This window comes from Schistocerca piceifrons, chromosome X (genome assembly GCF_021461385.2).
Source record: "Schistocerca piceifrons isolate TAMUIC-IGC-003096 chromosome X, iqSchPice1.1, whole genome shotgun sequence".
In the NCBI taxonomy this organism is placed as follows: Eukaryota; Metazoa; Arthropoda; class Insecta; order Orthoptera; family Acrididae; genus Schistocerca; species Schistocerca piceifrons.
This window is the reverse complement of record NC_060149.1, coordinates 341,924,239-341,946,810: the sequence shown is the minus strand read 5'-3', so window position 1 is coordinate 341,946,810 and position 22,572 is coordinate 341,924,239. Positions and strand designations below refer to the sequence as shown.

General features: G+C 41.7%; 1 protein-coding gene across 7 annotated transcripts in view; it reads left to right on the top strand.

Annotated features, from left to right (window-relative positions):
- The window catches only part of LOC124721404 (protein O-linked-mannose beta-1,2-N-acetylglucosaminyltransferase 1-like), a 2,183,308-nt gene that overhangs the window by 97,706 nt on the left and 2,063,030 nt on the right, over positions 1-22,572 (top strand). The window lies entirely within an intron of this gene.

The following is a 22,572-nucleotide window of genomic DNA, read 5'->3' as shown; positions in this document are numbered from 1 at the left end:
TGTCATATTCGAGGGGTGGAGTGATTGCCCTAAATTGCTTAAGGCAAATGCCGAGATGGTTCCTTTGAAAGTTTGAAAGGACATGGCCGATTTACTTCCCCACCTTTCCCTAATCCGAGTTTGTGTTGCGTCTCTAATGACCTCGTTCCCGACTTGATGTTAAAATTCAATCTTCCTTCTTTCCCTCGAGGCGTGGATCGGTTGTATGAGTTTCCGTGGAGTAAGTCATTTTTATCGGTGAAATTTACCAAGCTGAGGCAGAGGTTCTGAGTCGTACTGTCGACAATTGTCTTCGGCGGCTTCATAAACTTATATACAGTGTCCAACGAAAGGAGAACCTAAGGCACTGTCCGTAATGAGAAAATTTGAGAGCAAAAACCAATTTCGTGGAAAGGGGACTGTAGAGGTCATGCGGTTTCTCCTTCTGCTTTCCTTTCACGACATACTCACCTAAATCAGAATCATAGGAATACGCTGTACAAGCTCTGAATAATCACACTACCCAAATCGGACACATCTTGAACAGGTTAGAAAATGCAATAACTATTTTCCCAGGACATTCCAAATGGCTCCAATCTGTGATTTTCACATTTTCGCCAAAAATCAAAGACGATTATGGAACTACTTTTACTTGTCCAAACAAAAAAAAAAAAAACAAAAAAAAAGTTCAACCTAGGAGCAAGGGACATTCCTCAATGCACTGGATCCCAGTTACAACTAAACTTTCGAATACGTAGCATGTTTTTGTTGCACACTTTTTGTGAGGAATATTTTGCTTTGTTGCTATTTTTCTGTGTTGCTTCAGAAATTTATTGCATGTGGATGAAAATCAATTTCACATGCGTTTTTCGGTTCCAGTAAAATTTGTTTTCTACTAATCATAAGAAGCGATTGAAGCGATTGATTCTGGCGGGAAGGAATTAAGTATTCCTCCCTGAATGAAGTAGAGTTGTAGCATATATGCTCCACCTATGATGAGCTGTATGAGAAATCATATCGAATGGTATATGCATGAATGAACCAACAAATTGAAAATGAAACGGTAAACCGCGACGCATCCGGAAATGGGGCCCGGCATTATCTGCGGCGGCCAGCACGGTGCTCTTGTTGAGTATGCACCAGCTGTCGTAATTCACGTTCAACATGACAGACGACGCTTTGACGGCAGTGTACTTCTGGGTGGCTAGTTATTTCTTTATTCTCGAGAACAGAAAAACGTCTCACAGTAGAACCTCGTGACAAAAAGCAGTAAAGTATGTAGTGTCCATTATAGATTTGACGGGGCCTTTCTTGGACACAGTTGTTTCTCTTTCTGACTAGTTGCTCAGAGATAGTATTCAGTCTCTGCTACTAGTATTTCTTTGCTAGTATTAAGGACAACCTTTCTTAGTCACATAAGTCGCTATGTGAGTAACTCCACTGCGACGTTACTATACAAGAGTCACGTAATTGACTGCGTAAGCTGGTTTGCAGGTCAGAGACCACGACAGCTGGACGTGACATCACATTTGGTCCATATACCGCGAGAATTTCACGGTCAGTGGCTGTGCAATTTAGGAGTTTCGCCCACAAGAATCCTACTGTCCCGTGTACTTTAACTATAGCATAAGGTGAATGATAATTAAATGGACACCCTAGCTGCAAGCAGGCGTTGATACACTTCATTGGGGACATGTTGAAAATGTGTGCCCCGACCGGGACTCGAACCCGGGATCTCCTGCTTACATGGCAGACGCTCTATCCATCTTTTTTTTTTTTTTTTATATAAAACGTTTATTAAAAAAAAACAATGTTACACATTGCAAATACATACTAAGTTATACATACATGAAGTTATTTAAACAAAGCGGTTTGATCATTTCAATTGCGCTGACATTAAGGAAAGACAACAGAAGATTGTGTTACTGACTAAATCACCAGAAAGAATTAAATTAAACATAAATACTTGAGAATGGCGGAAAGGAGATATATAATAAAGTTGACTAGCCTTCCAACTACACTTTCTGGACATTAATTGAATCTAAGTATTTCAAGTGATCAGATCTATATAATCAGTCTTTCACTGCAAAAATGAACAGGGCAATGTGCCAGCCATTGAATATTACATTTATCGGATAGAATCTTATGGTTTTAACCAATCGATAAGGAAATTTCTATAAAAAACTGTCTGTTTCCAAATTTCTAGTATAAGCCAATAATGCACCTTTCATGTTTTGTGTTTGGCACTATTAGACACACAATCTCAATGTCACATAAGTTCTGTACATTAGCTTATAAATTTCAAAAAACTACTCTCTGAAGTAGAGAAAGCACACATAATAAATATACTGTAAAATCTTAAATAGTATCCTTAAGGTAACTATAATACATCACTGTCAACACAGTCTTCTTTTTTATATTAACCAATGCCCATTCTTTCAAATACAATTTTTAGCATATTACCGAACTTTTTCTTGTGATTCGAATAGCTTCTAATTTTGTGGAACTCACACAGCATGTGTACCTTGAACTCTATGATGCTATCGGATCCTAATTTGTTAAGGACGTAGTTAACAAAATTTCCCAGCAACCAGTACACAGCGTTATTTTTTGCTTCTGGGAAATAGCGTGCTTCAGGCCTGTTTATCAATGACAGCGATATATACTCAGGGGATGTTCTTGTAATCAGAGCTATTTGCTCCCGGATCCACTTCCAACTATTCATGTGACCACTGCAAGTATATCTATGAATTACTGTGTCAACTAGATGGCATTGTTGACATAAATTTGTTTCACAGAGTCCGATTGCGTGCAGTCTTTCATTGGTGCTAACTATGTTGTTAACTGTCTTGTACCATGACGTTTTTATGTTAGACGTGAGCACATTAGAACTAATGTTCTTCCAAATCTCAGTCCACTCAATGTTTGGAAACTGTCGTTCTATTTTGTTTCTTCCTTCGCTTTTCTTTCGTTCCCGCATTATGGCTCTCGATGTTAAGTGTCGGGACTGCCTGAGTTCGACACTGACATAACTAAACTCAACATAGAAAATCCTCACGTGCTGTAAGCGACTGTTGATATTCTGCACGTCAATCGGGGGAAGCAGGCTTGGAGGTTTAATGATCTCGAAAAGTTGGCTGGTTATGCTTTCTCGCGAGTCTCTTATTAAATTAACTTGCCTTTTGATAAAAAGAGCAGAGGCTTTATCCGTTATGTCAGTTAATCCTAGTCCACCATTTTTAGGATCTAAAGTGGCTACTTCAGCAGGTACTCTGAACACTTCACCTCTCCACAAAAATTTTGTGATTTTGGACATTATTCTTCTCGCTATCATTCTCGGTATTGGAAACAGCTGGGCAGTATAATAAGCCTTAGCAAGGATGCATGAGTTGATATACTGTGTTCGTTGAACTTGGTTCATATATCGAGTTAAATTCTCTACAATGGCTCCTTGCACTTTATCTGCTGCAACTTTCCAATTTAAAGCCGTCATTTTCATAGGGCATGCTGTCAGGGTGATCCCAAGTGTTTTATGTTGTCCGACTAATTTTGCCCACTCGACGTTGATATTAGCAAAACCTCTGAGATTTAACATCTTACTTTTTTTTCCGTTTGCATTGGCTCCAGATGCTCTACAGTACGAATCAATCACTTTTGCTAGCGTGGTTACCTCGTCATTATTCCTTATAATGACCCCTATATCGTCAGCATAGGCTCTTATAACTGTTTTGTTTCCTGATAATGTTAAGCCTTTTAATGTAGCATGGACGTGTCGGAGGAAAGGTTCCAGCGAAATTGCGAAGAGCGACATGGACAGAGGACTTCCTTGAGGAACACCTCGTTGTATTTGCATCGGCCTGGATTGTTGACAATTCACCGCTATTTTAGCATTTATTCCAGTTGCTATGTTCTTAATCAACTGGATAACCCTATCGTTGAAACCTATTTTCTTCAATGTCTGTAGAAGATATTCATGGTTAACTACATCGAACGCCTTATAAAAATCTAAAAACAATAAAGCACACTTTATGTTTGTTACAGAAGTTATTGCAATGATATCCCTGAATTCCGCTAGATTTTGAAAAATGGTTCTGCCTTGCGCACAGTTCTGATGTTGACTAATAATTTTATCTGTAAGGCATGAAATTCTCTTGTTTATTATTCTAGCTATTAATTTATAATCAGAATTCAGCAGTGAAATTGGACGAAAATTATTTAAATCTTTGTTTCCATTATTTTTTGGCACCAGAACAATTTTACTCTCCTTAAACTCAGCCGGAATCATTTTACCCTGAATAACCTCATTTACAATGTCCGTAATTTTCGCACCTACTATTGGCCAGTAACGGATGTAAAACTCTGCTGGCAGACCATCCGGTCCTGGGGATTTTTTTGGTGGCGAGGCGCACAGAGTCTCATACACGTCTTCTTCACTGACAACCTCGAGAAAATTTTCGTTGTCATCTTCTGTCAGCTGTGGGGCTATGATGTCAAGGAATTCTTCCAAGGAAGTATCACTACTTTGATGTACAGAATATAGCTCGCAATAATAGCGATAAATCTCGTCCATGATATCCTGCTGGGTTCTGAGAATCGTGCCGTGTTTTGTTCGAATTTCTTCAATAAAAGTCCTTCTCCCGTTTTTCGTATGCTTCACTAAATGATATAGGGAAGTAGTTTCATCTGCTGACACCGAATTTGCCTTCGATTTTATCTTCAACCCTTCCATTTGACTTCTCTTGATATTAAGTAACTTGGCTTTGACTTTTTTTATGTCTGCTATCCGAAGTGAGGAACCTGCTGAGACTTGATCATATAGATCTCTCAAAACAGAATAGTAATACTCTATAGTGCATTTCATTTCCCTTGCGCTCTGGGCACTGTATTGAATAAGAACTTTCCTCAACTTTGGCTTTGCCATTTTAACCCACCAGTCAATAGCAGTGGCATATCTACTACGGGCTCGCAGGCATATTGCCCATGTTTCTTTAATCAGATCTTCTAAATCATGATTAACTAACAAGGAAGTGTTCAAATTCCACTGATTCTTGAATCGGCGAACCGGCTGTCTTGTTAGATTTATGCAAGCTAAGACACTTGAATGGTCTGAAAAGTACGTAGGAACGGTTTCTACTTTTGTCACGGAAGTTACAAGATTTTTAGAAATATATAGTCTATCAATCCTGCTACGTGATGTTGCCGTGACATAAGTGAACTCAACAGAGGAGGGGTATTTGATTTCCCATATATCCTTTAATTCTAAACCAGTAACTAATTGTTTTAGTTCACTTGAGAAATTAAAATTAGGTAACTGATCTTTTCGATTTAAAACACAATTAAAATCACCTCCAAGTAATAACTGTCTTGGTGATTTCCTTAACAAGTATATCAGGTCATCTTTGAAGAAACGTGCCCTGTCAGCTCGATGAGAACTTCCTGAAGGGGCGTACAAGTTGATGATAGTCACATCATAGATGTTTAGTCCTATTCCCCTTCCGGATTCCAGTCGTTCCAACTCGCTTACTGTAATCCCTTCCCTTACCAAAATAGCTGTTCCAACACTTGTTTCGGGAGACACATTTATGTAACTGACAAAACCGGGAATTACCAAATCTGAAATTAGAACTTCTTGTAACAGGGCAATATCAGTCGCGGATTCGTACAAAAATTCCTTAAGGGCCGATAATTTCAAACCGGTCGTGATTTTATTTATGTTTATAGTGGTGACAGAATAAGATTGCGTCATTGTGCTGTCACTATGTAGTTGTTTTGTTGAACTAATTTAGTTTACTGTGGTTCAGGGTTCAGTTAAGCTGTAACAGTTTTCTCGGAAGGCTGAACATGGAATAACACTTCAATCAGTTTATTAGTTACTGTCCCGTTTTTTTCTACTTCTGATGTTTTCTCTTGTGCCGCAAGCAGACTGATTTCCTGGTAAACTTTCTGATTTTTCCTCCAGTGATTCGTGTACGACCGTTTCGGACTGAACATTCTTTGGGCTTGGGTCGCCCCTACTGGATTTTCCCTTCCCTTGGTTACGAGCTACATTCTCATTTGGTTGCGTCGGTATTTTACTTCGCGGCTTATCTGGAGCAGCAGCAGACGCTTTCGCAATTTCGGTTGCCGGCGCCTGCCCTGAGGTGTTGACCGTGATTTCAGTTTGGCCACCACTTCCTCGTTCTTTATTAATTTCACTCACTTTCTGATCGAGGGAAACAAATGGAGACTGCAGTTTTGCATCCTCTCCCTGAAGTTGTTTATTAACAGATAGATTCTGATCTTTGCAATCGGCTACTGCACCTGTTGTTTCTTGCAAATTAATGCTACTTACACCCCTTTCATTTTCTGGTACCGTATGTGTATTATCTTTCTGTTCATTAGTTTCCATTCGCATTTTGCCATCAGGTTCCTCTGCCTTCTCATCGCACTGTTTTTGCTTGCGAAGTGAGGGAGTGGGACAAGACAGCTCGTCCTCTGAGCAACTATCAGTTAGCTCCAGAGGTCGTTTTTTCGGTTGCATTTCAGTTTCACGAGTAGTGGCAACGGGGTTTCCTTTTGTTGTTAACGGGGGAAATTGACTGTTATCGTGAAGGGAGACATCAGCTTGTCCCGCTGCGTAAACATCCTCAACCAGTTGTTCCGGGCTATTCTTTGGTAACAGATCATTTAAGGTAAGCTTCTGACGCTGTATCAAATTACTTTTAAGCACAACAGTTCGCCGCGGACATTCCTGTCTGAAGTGGCCGGTTTCGTTACATATATGACATGTAGCTTCCTGACCTGTATAAACAATTTGTGCCTTATACCCACAAACAGTTATGTGAGACGGAATATTCGTCTTAACGTCCATCTCTACACAGCGGACCCCGTTAAAACACTGCAGTTTAAAGCGAGGCGACCATCTTTCATTTGCAATTGATTTAACGTCTCCGTAGTTTGAAAGAGCTTCCTTAATCTTATCATTTTCAATTTCAATGGGGAGATTCAAGACACGAACGGTTTTGTAATGAATGTCCGCTCTATAGATGGAAACCTTACTTTTATAACCATTTCTATGCACAAAATCTACTTCATAGCCCCACTTTCGTAACACTTTATCAACAGTCGAAGCACTGATTAACTTGACAAAAACACAGTATTTTTCCTGATCCAGTTGCCAGGTATGAACGGTTTCAGAATTTAGACCAATTACCTGTGTAATCCAGTCATCAATTTCCAGGGATGTCGGCTGAACAGGACGGGATTCTTTGTCAAAAGCAAATACCAGAGTATTCTTCCTGAGGTTTGTAGCCATGGTTAATCCAGCGAAGCAATTTCGGTTAAACAACCGAAATTCCAAGTAGCAGCAGCAAGACCAGAAAGAGCGATCAGATCACAAGGAACAGGAACGAACACGGAGATTAACGGACAGACGGCACTCGGCGAAGCACAAGTACAGCGACGTAAACACTGAAGCGCAGCGCAACAGTTAACAGCGGCCACTCGCGAGCGCGGCTGAAACGGAACTGTCTTCTGAGCCACCGCGGGCACAGAGGATAGTGCGTCTGCAGGGACTTATCCCTTGCGCGCTCCCCGTGAGATCCACATTCCCAACATGTCCACAACACTACATTCGTAGTGCGCCTAATAGATATTTCAACATGTCCCCAATGAAGTGTATCAACGCCTGCTTGCAGCTAGGGTGTCCATTTAATTATCATTTCATTTCTAGCAAAGCTGCATGGTCATCCACGGTAACTGTTCTTTCGGGAAAAGATACTACCGTCATATATATAGCATAAGTTTCTAGTTGCCGTGCCGTTTCAATCGCACACTGTGGTATACCTGTTACACGTACAGCAGCACAACCGTGTCGCAGGAAATCCGAAACATGAACTCTTTCCTGACAATGTGCTACTCTTGCTGCGCAGTAGTCTTAGCAAGAGGCGACATGTATAACTTACCTTCTGAAGTCCCTACTAGATGGACATTACGGTCTCTGGTGGCGTATATTCCACGAAAGTCTGTTACATAATACACTACGTGGTTCGATAAAAAATTAATACTTTGATAAAAATTGTGTGTAACAAAAAGATATAATGCAGAAATTATTAAGTATAAGTATTAATATATTAGAAAGTCCGGATTTCAAAGAGCTGCAGAATTTTTTGTATTTCTTCGAAAGGCTTGATACTTTGTAGTCGTCTTTTTTGATAATCCTCTCCCGGAAAATGACACTGGTGTTGGTGCAGTACTTCACTTTAACTGCAGTTAGTGGCAGTCTTGTGGATAGGTTAATAAATTTATTTTTACTTAGCTAATCTGCACCTATGTTATGTTCTAACACGGAAATCGATAGCTCAGTATTTGGGCAACAACTTCTCCCTTCGCGTTTTCCATTTACTGGGGTTTCTTCTGAAGATTTGGAGTCAGCGCCTTTGGAGGTTTGTAGAAAACACACATTATGGGTGGGGTAGTTTGTGTGTCTCAGCTGTCTTCTTTTTGATCAATCTTTGTTACATTTACAATCTTCTGTGAGTTCGCGAAGTATTTATCGGACGGGAAAATTGAGAAACAACGCCAAACTGGCCAAGCGGTTAAGACAATAGACACGTATTTGGTAGTAAATGGAATGAAATCCTCACCCGCAGATCCAGATGTAGGTTTTCAGTAGTATTCTTTAATATTTTAGCCAATACTTGGATGGATCTCTTTGGAAAGGACATAGTCGAGTCCTTTCTGTGTAATTTTCCGCCTGCAATGAGCTCGACGTCACCGAACATAAAACCCTAAGAGTTCTTTTTTTCCAGATCCAGTTCCGTATTCCAATATGCAGGTGGCGACTCCTGTAAATATTGCAAGTCTCTCTTCATACTCTGCCCTGGTTATTTATTTGACGTCTGACTCACCTTTATAGTAGGCAGAGGACAATGGAGCGCATCGAAAGACAGGATAAATCTTTTAAGGTATGTAAGTAGTAGATGGCTGACACGATACAGGGTGATTCAAAAAGACACATCCCATTGCACAAGTCTGTTTCCTATATGAATGAAGAAGGAAACTTGGGGTACACTTCCGCCTGCTATGAGCTTTGCGTTGACCGAACATAAAACCCCAAGACTCCTGGTTTCCAGATCCAGTTCCGTATTTGAAGATGCATCTGGTGACTCCTGTAAATATTGTAAATCTCTGTTGATACTCTGTACTGATGATTTATTTGACGTCGTACTCACTTCCTCTGTGGTAGTCAGAGGAAACTCGAGCACATCGAAAGACAGGATAAATCTTTTAAAGTACTGGTATGTAAGAAGTAGATGGTTGACATGATACAGGGTGATTCAAAAATACCTATCCAATTGCACAAGACTATCTTCTATATGAATGAAGAAAGAAACTTGGGGTACATTTTCACTAGAAAGTCATCAGTGTTTGTTGAGGATAGAGGTGCAGCTAGCATGCTCATTCATTCATTGCCGCGGTGCGTCGAGTTGAAATTGCGATAACACAGCAAAAAACAAAAAAAGGCATATTCCGTTCTCCGTTTCAAGAACTGTAATTCAGATACAACTTGGCGGTGATCGGCCGTATGAGGCATGTGGATCTCTAATTGTATAAGAGGTGATCAAAAAGCTTCCGTTCGAAGGTCGTACTGTACAGAATCGGTAGGCCAAGCAGGAAGAATCGCCGTGAACACTGAGGCAATCCTCTCACCGACGCACCAGGTTCAAGATCGCTGTATGGTCAAACACAGTGCACTGCTGCGTGAGGAAGTGCGTAACTGTCTGCTAATCCTGCCTGCTGCACATCCCACAGGTACTGTCGATCCCTCAAGGCCTTTTTTAAGGGACCGAAGGCATGATAATCAAGTGGGGAGAGATCAGACCTATAGGACGGGTGCTCGAATGTCTCCCATTTGAACTGGCGCAACTGTGCGTTAAGACATACTCGATATGGGGTCCTGCTTTATCATGAAGCAGCAGCACCCATAGGAGCACCGTTCTATAACGGCTGTTTTCAACAGACATGCTGACCCATACACATTCTTCATTCTCCGATGGATGTCTACCACTGTTTTTCCTTTGTCAGCCAAGAAAAGAACAGCAAGTTGGTCCTGTTTGGACGCATTTGCTAGTAACGACGCTACAGTTCACATTTCCACATTTACCGCACGCACGTAGGGAAGACACAAATGCCGTACTACTCTGTTGGCTAAACGTCGGTGCCGGTGATTACATGTCGCATCGGAGTCGCGTTGCGTTGCATATACGCTGCAGCAACGGCCTCAAGTGGAAACCCTTCGATCGCCCCCTTATACTACTGTGCTTCATGGTCGCCTGATCTCAGGAACTCCAGACATGCCCACAAAAGTATCTGGCCGTTTCTTGCGCCTGCACTGGAGGACTCATTGAACATCTGTGATAGATAAATGAAAATTTTATCCTCAATATACTTGTAAAAAGCCAACGGCCTTGCCGCAGTGTTAACACCGGTTTCCGTCAGATGATTGAAATTAAGCGCTGTCGGGCTTGGCAGGCAATTGGATGGGTCACCGTCTGGGTCTGTCGAGTGCTGTTGGCACGCGGGGTGCACTCAACCCAGCTGAGGCTAATTGATGAGCTTTTTGATTGAGAAGTAGCGGCACCAGTCACGAAAACTGACAACGGCCAACTTGTAAAAAGTAACCCAAAGTGGTATGTGCAAGAATGTGAAAGATATATTCTAGTGTCGGCCGGTGTGGCCAGGCGGTTCTAGGCACTTCAGTCTGGAACCGCGCGACCGCTACGGTCGAAGGTTCGAATCCTGCCTCGGGCGTGGATGCGTGTGATGTCCTTAGGTTAGTTAGGTTTAAGTAGTTCTAAGTTCTAGGTGACTGATGACCTTAGATGTTAAGTCCCATAGTGCTCATAGCCATTTTTTCTGAGGTCATCAGTCCCCTAGAACTTAGAACTACTTAAACCTAACCAACCTAAGGACATCACACACATCCATGCCCGTAGCAGGATTCGAACCTGCGACCGTAGCGGTCGCGCGATTCCAGACTGTAGCGCCTAGAACCGCTCGGCGACTCCGGCCGGCAGATGTTAAGTCCCATAGTGCTTAGAGTCCTCTGAACCATCTTACCCCAAGGTTCTATCTTCTTTCATTTGGAAGAAATGCCTCATAAAATAGGATGAATCTTTTTGAAACGCCCTATATTTATCTTAGGTCTTATTCGGAAGAAATATTCAACATTTTAGTATTATACGACAAAAGAAACTAGAAGATACATCGGTTTGCTACACCTTTCTTCACAATTTTACCGTCTAGCTGACATAAAGGATAACTAGCTTTGCTTTCCATGGACATGACCTCACCCGCAAAATCATCTCGTATTTTTTTTCAACTGATCTCGGAAAATCGTAGTAATCTTGATAACAGGGATAACAGGATGAATCAATGGCCATTTCAGGTCTGCTCCTGTTGAACTCTTCAAGTACGAGAGAGAGCATAAAAGTAATGCCTCCAAACTCTTTAAGCTTCTTAAATAAAACAACCGTTATTAACATTTTACACCTTTATTTCTCTAATTTTTTATTGTGATCTCAATATCTGATGAAGTATTATTTGTCATGCAGATTGCTCGGTGAAATTTTCCACTCCGCCAACACAAGTTGCAGCCCCCCGCCACTAGAGGGCTCCGAATTGTAGCGTGTAGCATGTCGGAGCGTGACGTTAACTATGTCGGTGCGTGAGAAACAGCGTGTTGTAATCGAGTTTCGAATTCGAAAAGTTCATCCACACTCGGAGCATTCCTTCAGCACGACAGTGCCATATCACACACGAGCACCGCGCCATCTGAAACAATCCCGAGCTTTGCGTCCACTGTTATCGATCGTACTCCATATAGTCACGAATTGGCCCCATCAGGTTTTCATCTGTTCCAAAACTTAACGAACACCTTCGACGATTTCACTTTAATAGTGATGAAGCGGTGCAATCAGAATCAAGGTTGTAGCTCCGTCAACAAAATCAAACCTTCTACAGTGACGGTATCAACAGAACTGGTCTCTTTGCGAAAAATGTATTCGTCGTAGGGATGACTATGACGAGAAATAACTGTGTAAACATAAAGAATAACAATGAAGAACGTTAATAACGTTTGTTTTATTTCAAAAGTCTTAAGAGTTTTCACTTAAACGTTCGGAGGCATTATTTTCCAGCACGCTTTCTTGATTTTACAGTATTTTACGGAAATACGGGGCTTACCTTTTACAAGACACTTAACATTTTAAGAAGCTGACTGGTATGTCTTTGTCCGGGCAGCCTGACTTAAGCTTTAATATGTTGTTTATTCCTTCTACAAATAAGCAAAACAGCTGTTAAAGGAGTGTCTGCAAGGCCAAATTCCTCAATATATACAGAAAGACTGTCCTCTCTAACTTCACACGGCTTCGAAATGGATACATTGTTTTAGGCTTGCTTCTTTCCGTGTCTTTTCAACTATGCGTTTCCTGTTGTTCTTCTCAATTTGCATTACGTATAGATTACTAAGGTCACAGAAACCTCTGGAACTGAAGAGGTTAGAGTAATGGTAACTATGGAAGATGGCTGCATACATGATGATTTTCTTGTAATTTACTATCGTGACGGGAGACAGGCAGATGCACAAGGAGACAGGCAGATGCACAAGTAATAAGAATGAACCGGCCGTGTAAACCTCTGACAGAACACGCAGCACACGAGACACTTCCATTATTGCGCATTTTGTTACCGCTCTTTGGCTCGGCCATAGCGATCACATAAACAGCTCTGACACGAGAACGTAGCGAGAAGGTCCCTGACACCATTGCCCGCACCGGCTGCGTAGGAAGCTCGAACGTAGGAAGTGTTGCCGTCATCCCACCGTCCCACGAGAACGCTCACTTGTCCGGCGTCCGCCATTCCAGAAGCGCCCACGTCTAAAAGGCGTGCCATCGGCTAGAGCATAATTACAAGGGCTGGAAACACTGTCATTCAGACATCTTATTTTCTGACTAACGTGTATCACTCTGACGTTGTGTTTTGTCCTTCCAATGTATTAGAAAACCTCTACAAGTCTCCTGAGTGGTCAGTGTATTTGTGCTCGTTAATAGTGTTTCGATGGTATGTCAAGTCAGATCGTACAGAAAGCAACATTACCGATAGAGGTGACACAGTTACAGTACCTAGTGAAGTGACTGTATGTACAGTTCATGTGAAGACTTAAACTGCTGAACATATAACTGGAAGAAAAACTTAATACTGAGCTAAACACTTGGCTGCGTAACACAGTGCCGACGTAAAAACTCGATAATAACTATATATGTACGAATTTGAAGTAAAGATGCTGCTGTCAAACCACGCGTAAACCATGCGAATGCACAGAAGGGTCTTCAGTGGTGTAAGGGGTAAAACCGTCACCACCGCTCAAGGAGGTGAAATGTGGCCCTATGACTCTACGTTTACACCGTCTCCTTCCTCAGGACATATCTATTAATGGAGAACACCTGAGGAACGGTACAATTCACTGTTTTCTTTCAACTTAGATGCACGGTAAAACTTCTGTAACGCCTTATGCTGAAATAACACATCTTCAGTTGCATCCACGCCAGAATGTTGTGGAGCCACTGCAGCCTGTACTGGGTAAAATGTTAAGGTCAGTTGCCTCCCTCACTCCACCCTCTCCTTTTTCCTAGTACCTTCCATTATCTCAAAAGGAATTTAAACAACTTACTTTCGACAACAGTACGAATTTCCATTGCTCAGTTTTTTGCATTTATAAAACCCCAAGATTAAACCGGCTATTTCGGAATCTGAAGGTAGCCCTACACCATATCAGGTGCTGTTCATGTTGTTTTTTTCAACACCTTCACGCTCACATCTTTGAAATACCATGCTTCAGAATTCGCACGTCCTGTCTTTCGTTTATACTCTCGATGAAATCTGCGACGAGACGATAGACTGTTTATACTGCATGGGCTCTTCAGCCACATTGCCGTCATTATCCAGCGGTAATATGACTACTTAAAGGCATTCCATGACATGGAGAGTGATTTCCGTAAACTGCCACAAACGGCTATTGATTTGCAACCATGTTTCCTCATCAGCGCATGCACGCATGCATGCAAAGTAATTTCGTCGGATATCTGAAGCTGAATACCGGGATGGCCCCTTATTCGGTGTGTCTGCTCATTTATCCCACTTTCCTAGTAAAACTGAGCTCCATTTACTATCAAGTTATAAGAAATCCTAATGACCATCGAGCATGGACAAGGCACGTTTTCTCGGGAGTAGACGCCTGCGTTCCTCGATCTCCCGAATAAAGCCATTGTTGATTTCTACATTGTCACGTAGTTTTCAGTGGTACATTTGAGGCTTTATACAAATCTAGAAGTATCTCATTCTTGAAATTGTGACTCCAGTCTCTACAAGTGTCGCAGCTTTACGATCAAAATTATACAAACAATAGAGGATACTAAATGAAGTTTTTCGAAGTGTGGAACCAATACTTGACAATGTACATTTCAGGCAGTAACAGTTCTTGAAGTTTCAATGCGTGTGATGTAAGTATTTGTAAACAGCTGATGTTTGTTTATCGATACTGGTGGTGCTACCTACAAAACCAGTGTGCTACACAGTCGTCTGAGATATCTCCAAGATCTGGGCTCCACTCCCAACCTTTCGTGCTCAAGATTGAAAATGCCTGCCACTGGCGGCCTAATTCCTTAAAAACGTACGTCCTGGCTGGACACCATTGCTACACTACTGGTGACATCTCGCATGCGATGTTGTTTCCTGAATGTGATGAAACGATATGTTGCAATTCTACCTTAGCGCTAGACCCAGATCCACCACTTCGCCTCAACTGTCGCTTTTAATAGCTAATAGCGCTGTTAACAGTTGTATATTTGGAGCTATTCTCAGCACTGTGATTACTCTCACCGCTTCCGAAAGTCTCATGTCGGCACTGCAGCCTTTCGTAGATTTCATATTCCTCTTTCACCATAACAAGACTCTTTCCTCGCCGCCATAAAGAGAAATAAATAAATTTTATAAATTTTACAGCAAAACTGTACTGTAAAAGTAATTGCTTGGATTTTAGAATCGTTCCATTAATTCTGTAGCCCGTTAACTGATTATTCCTACCGGTGCTAGACAGCACAATGATCCTTGCGTGGCATAATGCCAATTCCAACTAAAATAAGAATTTTTGTAATGTTTTTGAAATTAATTTTTGCTAACAAAAATGAGGCTGTAGTTTAACGTATATTCCACATCGCCGTTGTTAAACGCAGGGTTTGTGAACATTTGAACAAGATTAGGGAAGCAAACAAGCAGCAGCACTTTCAAATAAACCAAATTGTCACATATCTTCTTGCTCCACTACTGCAAATCGCCTTACTTTTAAATAAAAAGTGTAGCAGTAATGCACTTTAATAGTTCTTTAGTTGTCCTAAAGCGCATTAGTCCCTCCAAAACACGATGCCCGTTAATGTCTAGCATCCTAAACCCTGGTGATGACTGCAATGTACTACTGTCCTCAGTGACAGCACAGAAGGACTTCACGGTTGCGCGATATGCCTCTTTTTGGAGAAATAAACTCGGGGGACCTTTGGAAAGAGTCTCATCGAGCGGTTCCGAACTTTCTTCAAGAGAAGGAGCATAGTTGTAAAAAACTGGACTCGTATTCGGGAGAATGGAACTTCAAATCACCATTTGACCACCCGGATTTAAATTACATCTACATCTACATTGATACTCCGCAAGCCACCCAACGGTGTGTGGCGGAGGGCACTTTACGTGCCACTGTCATTACCTCCCTTTCCTGTTCCAGTCGCGTATGGTTCGCGGGAAGAACGACTGTCTGAAAGCCTCCGTGCGCGCTCTAATCTCTCTAATTTTACATTCGTGATCTCCTCGGGAAGTATAAGTAGGGGGAAGCAATATATTCGATACCTCATCCAGAAACGCACCCTCTCGAAACCTGGCGAGCAAGCTACACCGCGATGCAGAGCGCCTCTCTTGCAGAGTCTGCCACTTGAGTTTATTAACCATCTCCGTAACGCTATCACGGTTACCAAATAACCCAGTGACGAAACGCGCCGCTCTTCTTTGGATCTTCTCTATCTCCTCCGTCAACCCGACCTGGTACGGATCCCACACTGATGAGCAATACTCAAGTATAGGCCGAACGAGTGTTTTGTAAGCCACCTCCTTTGTTGATGGACTACATTTTCTAAGCACTCTCCCAATGAATCTCAACCTGGTACCCGCCTTACCAACAATTAGTTTTAAATGATCATTCCACTTCAAATCGTTCCGTACGCATACTCCCAGATATTTTACAGAAGTAACTGCTACCAGTGTTTGTTCCGCTATCATATAATCATACAATAAAGGATCCTTCTTTCTATGTATTCGTAATACATTACATTTGTCTATGTTAAGGGTCAGTTGCCACTCCCTGCACCAAGTGCCTATCCGCTGCAGATCTTCCTGTATTTCGCTACAATTTTCTAATGCAGCAACTTCTCTGTATACTACAGCATCATCCGCGAAAAGCCGCATGGAACTTCCGACACTATCTACTAAGTCATTTATATATATTGTGAAAAGCAATGGTCCCATAACACTCCCCTGTGGCACGCCAGAGGTTACTTTAACGTCTGTAGACGTCTCTCCATTGATAACAACATGCTGTGTTCTGTTTGCTAAAAACTCTTCAATCCAGCCACACAGCTGGTCTGATATTCCGTAGGCTCTTACTTTGTTTATCAGGCGACAGTGCGGAACTGTATCGAACGCCTTCCGGAAGTCAAGAAAAATAGCATCTACCTGGGAGCCTGTATCTAATATTTTCTGGGTCTTATGAACAAATAAGGCGAGTTGGGTCTCACACGATCGCTGTTTCCGGAATCCATGTTGATTCCTACATAGTAGATTCTGGGTTTCCAGAAATGACATGATACGCGAGCAAAAAACATGTTCTAAAATTCTACAAGAGATCGACGTAAGAGATATAGGTCTATAGTTTTGCGCATCTGCTCGACGACCCTTCTTGAAGACTGGGACTATCTGTGCTCTTTTCCAATCATTTGGAACCCTCCGTTCCTCTAGAGACTTGCGGTACACGGCTGTTAGAAGGGGGGCAAGTTCTTTCGCGTACTCTGTGTAGAATCGAATTGGTATCCCGTCAGGTCCAGTGGACTTTCCTCTATTGAGTGATTCCAGCTGCTTTTCTATTCCTTGGACACTTATTTCGATAGTTTCTCTTAATCTCTTGAGACAAAGGATGCCACGGTTCCTTAGAGAGGGCACAGCCAATTTCTCTCCTCGTTCCGAGCTTTTGCTCCGACTGTAGTGACGTCGTCGTCGAACTCTTCCTTACCTCTTTCTCTTTCGAACATTCAGATGCATTCTAGGACGAGACTGTGTTCCATGGCAGTCGGACTCTGAAGCCCGCATGCACTCAACGTATCGTTGCTGACCGCCGCCACCCGTGACGGGCAGCGTGCAGCGTGGCCGCCAGCGCCGGTCACGTGGCGGGAGCCGTGAGTAACAGCGCGGCACGAGGGGCAGGTCCCCAGTAGCCTGACATGACGGATCCAGTTACGCCAGCGCAACCTGCTGTCACCGGGCTCAATACTGGCCTAATGTGTTTTGCTCAGCTGTAATGTTAGTATTTCTAAATGACTGTCGAATATTTTAGTGTCATTTATGTATTCCGTACTTTTTCAGGTTCTGTGACACCACGCAAGGCAAAGAATACCATCATGGAATGAGTCATAACTTAGTTCACAGAATTCTGATTAAATATTTAAAAATATAAACTAAAATTAAATAACTCTGAAAGGTATTAGTATACTATATAGGTTGCTCAGAAACAGTCTGAAAAACTAGTAAGGGAGTTGCAAGGTAGATTGTGCTGAGAAATCATTGTTCAGAAAAAAATTCGATACGTGGTGGCATTTGGGAGTTGGTTACAATTTCAGTTAGCCAATCAGGCGGTAGAATAAGCACTGTTTTTTAATTTGAAAGCTTTCGGCACATGCGAATACAGCCATCTGTATAATGGAATATCAGTTATGGCGACACGAGCGTAGGGACTACCCAACACCCAGGCCCCGTGCGGAGAAAATCTCTAACCAGGCCGGGAATCGAACTCGGGGCCCCTCGACTAACAATCCGCCACGCTGACCGCGCAGCTATCGAGGCGCACCGCGTGCAACATCAAGCAGCCCGTAGATATGAGTACAAGTAGCGTCAATTGGTCTCATAGCGTAGACGATAGCGTACGAGACTGCTCAGACTTTTGGCTCGGGTTCGATCCTTACTACCGTTCCATGTCCAATTTTGCATTGCTCTCTTGTTCGGTTTTAGGAAACACAGAGAACACATTTGGAGATACCGTCTCGGGCAGGGCTCTTGAATTTTCGGGCGGAACGGCCTCCCGATAGGCTAACTTCGATACCAGTTAACTCGGAAACGGAGCAACGTATAGAACTCTCTTCTTAACAATTATTTCTCGGCGCAATCTCCTCTGCAACATCCTTACAAGCTTTTCAGTCTGTTTCTGACTCCCTCTCCCCTGCGTAAAATGTTAAATATTACTACGAAAGGTTCTAAAAACTACATCGACGAATTCCTGTACGTAAAATACGAGTGTGCCATGAGGAAACCCTTCAACTTAGATTTTAAAATTTAGGAATTTAACTCGTTTTTTTTTCGGTACTGCAGAAAGCCTAGCGACAACAGAAACTACAGAATAATATGTACCTTGCTGTGCCACAGATAAAGAACTTCTATCCAAGTGCAAATATTTTTTTCAAGTGTTCACTGAGTGAATGCGCAGTGAATTTTGAATGATTCCATGTTATTAACCACAAATCCCTCGAAGGTGTAAACATAAAGAAATGACAGGATTAGAAATTCCAAACGCTTAAAAAAATAGCCTATACGAAGTTTCCGAACCACACCACAGATCGCTTTGAAAACTTTTTTCTGGGCTAAGAATATTCTTCGTAATGCACAGGGTTGCCCCTACGTATGGTAGATCCCTTAGGAGATAGCATACTAAAATTAGACAAACTGTCACGTTTCAGTGTCATTGACTATGGAGATTATTCTTTACAGTGAGGGCAGCAGATCCTAAAGGATTTCACGTGCTCGACTTCACTGATTATTTGCCCATCCTATTCGCTCTTGCAAAAGTCCTCTGTGAGAACCTGCAGACACTGTTTTGTTGCGAAATCTGTTCTCCGTGTACCACGAACATAATGTTACACTCTAACCGACTTGCTAAACAATTGATGTTACGTTCCACATCCACTGCAATATCACTAGTCCTCTGCAAAAAGGTAAATGTTTTCAGACATGATTAGTGGTGTACAATCGTTACATAACAAGTAAAACAGCAATACAAAAACAAATCCTTGAGGTTTCGAACTACGTATAGCCGTGCTTTAGCTTCACAGTTTAATTTCCACTTCATAATGAAACAAGTTTTTTTTTTAGATCTCGAAGATCAGCGGCAAAGAGGAATAAATAACGTACATTCTGATACTTTTATAAGCGGATCATTATAATGCTCTACAGCACTAAATAGTATCTTAAGTGGCTGACAAATTGCTACGAGAATATAAAATAAAAATTATTTTTTGTTTCTTGGTATCGACTTATAACTAGTGGTAATGGTTTAAGTGCTTCTTTTTGCAATATCATGATCCCCGGCAGCCGTATCCATTTAATGTCACTCTCCCAATTCAATCTCTGTCTGTCTCTCTCTCTCTCTCTCTCTCTCTCTCTCTCTCTTTAAACCGTTTAATACTTGTCCGTCATATTATGTGTAGTTTAATTATCTCCACACCCTTTCCTACGATGCTCTGTTTTCTTACGTCCATTTAACAATTTAGATCGAATAAAAAGCTATGTTAGGAGATAGGTTTCAAGTAAAATGTTGTGTACCGAATTCTCACTAGGGCGCACGTGTTTTTCAAAACGAAACATTTGCGTTTTCTATTTTGTATTTTTTAGATCTAAGTCAAAAAGTTAATGTCAGTTTCTAAGCGACAACCAGCTTCGTATACTACAAACGCACACACAATGGAATCAATTCTGTCATCTGCATACAAAATAATTAAACATTAACTGACGCTGTGTGTTGTCATATGTCGCACGCTACCCCTTTGGCAGAACTGATACATCGTCTACGAATTGTTGCTTTATGTTAGTAAACCACCATCCTTTTGGACTATGGTTCTTCATATTGCAAGGGGGTTTTATTTGTACCAACGGTAATCTTATACGCATAATAATTCTTTTCCTTATATTTATCATTAAAGTCCAGCTGCGTGTAACGTGAGCTATGAATTTTCCTCTTCTGTTCGCAGTACCGGAGAAATAGTTACTTCACAGAGCTTTTTAAAAACCGTCTATGGAATGCTTAAATTACTTTTGCTTCTCCCTTACCTCCGCGTCCTATGAAGCAGGTACTCGTATTTTACTTGTTCGGTAGTCATCAAACTTCAGTATCCTGGAAGTACGTCCTGTTCTGTTTCTCATCGGAACGTTTCTTTCTCTGAAACACGTCGTTAGTAACTTTAACATTAACAAGAGATTGCAGTACCTATGCAAGAAGGAGTATTCAATGATTTCTTTCCATCCATGTACTACGACGTAGCTACCTGCTACCTTGCCGCATGACTTTGATTTTAGTTCGTGTTGCGGCCGGGATTACAGATTGCTTTTCAGTTGTGCTACATGTTATAACTCCGTTGCCTGTGCTTTAGTTACATATATTCTCAGTTATATTTGATTAACTCTCTGTATACAAGCTAACAAAGGAAAATAATAAATTCGAATAATTATGATAATGTGTTATTGTGCGAAAAGGTTTTGACAAACTCTCGCCAGACAAATTCTTCAGTTCTCTTTATCTCTTAGGATATCTTGAGAAGTAATACTAACTGAAAAGAAAAAGAATAGTCAAAGAGTAATCCCGATTCTTTGTGCCGGCCGTGGTGGCCGAGCGGTTCTAGACGCTTCGGTCTGGAACCGCGCGACCGCTATGGTCGCAGGTTCGAATCCTGCCTCTGACATGGATGTGTGTGATGTCCTTAGGTTAGTTAGGTTTAAGTAGTTCTAAGTTCTAGGGAACTAATGACCTCAGATGTTACGTCCCATAGTGCTCAGAGCCATTTTGAACCAATTATTTGTGAATTTATGTCGTCTCCACAAACACATTACAAAAATGTCCAGTAAATTACAGTGGTTAGCGCTGTACACAAAAAGCTCGATACCCATCACGAACGTCCTCTCCTGAAACTCCAAGATCTTCATTGGTATTCCTACGAGTTTATCGTACAAAATTTGGGCTCTGTCAATTTATTGCTCAGAAACATAAAGTATTAAATAAAATACATTGATGAGCCAAAACATTCTGGTCACTGCCCACCGCGAATTTGGATGCCGCCTGGTGGCGTTGAGGGCATGTGACATGGTAATAAAAGTTTGTAATCAGAGTAGATACGGACGGGGGATCACCTAAGCGAAGATATGGGCTACAAACGGGGAAATCCATTGAGATAAGCGGCGTTGACACACACATATTATTATTATGCAGAACCTGTGAACGAGTCTCTCGAAAACGATGTAGTTGGTCGAATGTTAACGTGCTGCTGTCGTGAGCATTCACAGAAAGAGGAAGAAGGACAGTAAAACTACCGCTGGGCGTTAAATGGTTGGATGTCTACGACTCTCCACAGAACGTGGGGTTTGGAGACTTGTCTGCCCTTTAAAGTATGGTAGATGATAATATGTGGAATCTCTGCCAAAAGAACACAATGATGGTGCACGCACAGGTGTTTCGGAGCACACCGTTCATCGGATCCAAGGTTTGACCGGAATTCGATCCCACGACCTCCTGTTTTCCACTCAAGCGCCTTACCGCTAGAGCACCAGTATAACATTGCTACTTACGTCTGTGCTACTCTATGGCACCTTATGCTTACGTCTCATGTAGACACGTAGACGTAAGTAACAATATTATTATACCTATTATACCATCTTCTCTGGTACATCTGATAGTGGCAAATCGCCGAAATGTGCTCGTCGTGTAACTTGCATCACTACGAGTATATAAATAAATAGTGCAGCAAGAAACTTGTGCTTAAAATATGTCGTTCTTCGACCTCATGCAAGCTCCGAGGCCACAGGAAAGGAAACTGCTCAAAAGTGATTTTAGTCTTGCTACCACTTTTGAGCTCTCGGCCGTTATACACCACGTCTTCTGTCTACAACCATTTATTTCTGCCTCGGTATACATCTGCGTATTGCGATATTAATTGTAGTGAACAGTTATTCGTACTATTCTCGAGCAGAAAACGTCGGTAACTCATTTTGAAAGGTAATTACTCTCTTTATTCCGATCGGCTTCCTTTAAGTTCCCTCTGCTATTTACATAATATTTACGGAATAAAAGCACCTTATTCCTAATTTCTATGACTACAGCGTAGTGCTTCACCGTAGGGAATAGAGCTTTATTTCTCTTTTTGTTACTTCTTTAGACTCTGATGAGGTGATGGTGATTCGATTGCAGTCAATCTTCTGTCTACATTC